Consider the following 1,108-nt stretch of genomic DNA (forward strand, 5'->3'; position numbering starts at 1 on the left):
CAACGCCAGTATCAGTCATCCAGAAGTCCGGGGAACCAGCAAGTTCAGCAAATGCAGCAGCAGGACCAACCAGCAGCGAGCAGTCCTCCAAGCAGCCACGCCTTTTTCCTCTGGGCTGTCATTTACACCCCCTCAGAGTCCTCAGAATTCAAGTAATTGCACCTGACCTGGCAAAGACCCTAACACTCAACAGGTGTGAACAAACTAAAATCCACAACGTGGAATTTTAACAAAAACTTGTTTACATTTCACAAACCAAAACATTCACAACACTGCCCTAAAGTCAGGGCCTAGACTCATACAGTGTGGAGAACTGAATCCTATAATTTGCCCTCTGGTCTCCACATGTTACCACCCCCATATACACACAAATAAATTTAATAAATATTTTTTTATAAAGCAGAAAGAGCAAACAGACTCTTATAGTGATACAATTGGCCAATATAGAAAAACATGATACTTCAGTTATAATTCAGTATAAACCGGGTCTTGTTTTGTTTTGGTCCTATAGATTTGGTCACAGCGTATTTGGGCAAGAAAGTTACTCAGTTTTTTCATGTAGTCCAGACTAGCTCACCATCCCGCATCAGCCTCCTAAATTCTGGAAAACAACTCAAATCTTTGAGTCTCGTTTTGTTTTTGTATTTTTTTTTTCAGTATAATGATTATTATTAACAGGTGTGTCTTAATAAATTTGCCTACAAGTACCAGGCCCAAGAACCTGGTTTCTTCTTTGCCTTCTCAACTTTCCTGCTAATCCCTGCTCCAACTGGAACGTTCAAGAGTAGCGAATGGTTGAGCTGTTCTAACAATCTCCCCAGTCACCTTCTGAGGAAGCACAAAATTTTGAAATCCAACAGAGCCGAACGGGTGGGGCTCGGGTGACATCATCGAACCCCTGGAGGCAATAGCGGAGCTGTTGAAGACAGAGCTATAGGCGTGCGCATGCGTACACTGAGGCCAGCGCGATGCCTCGGCCAGCGCTTCCCACGCCCAGGGCGCAACCGTGCCCCAGGATGGGCGGGGCGAGGGCGGGCCTCCGTGACTGGCGGCAACAGGAACCAATTGTCGAGCGGCTCCGCCTCCTGCTGGGTTTGAATTCCGCGGG

The sequence above is a fragment of the Meriones unguiculatus genome, chromosome 14 (assembly GCF_030254825.1).
Source record: "Meriones unguiculatus strain TT.TT164.6M chromosome 14, Bangor_MerUng_6.1, whole genome shotgun sequence".
NCBI classification, from domain to species: Eukaryota; Metazoa; Chordata; class Mammalia; order Rodentia; family Muridae; genus Meriones; species Meriones unguiculatus.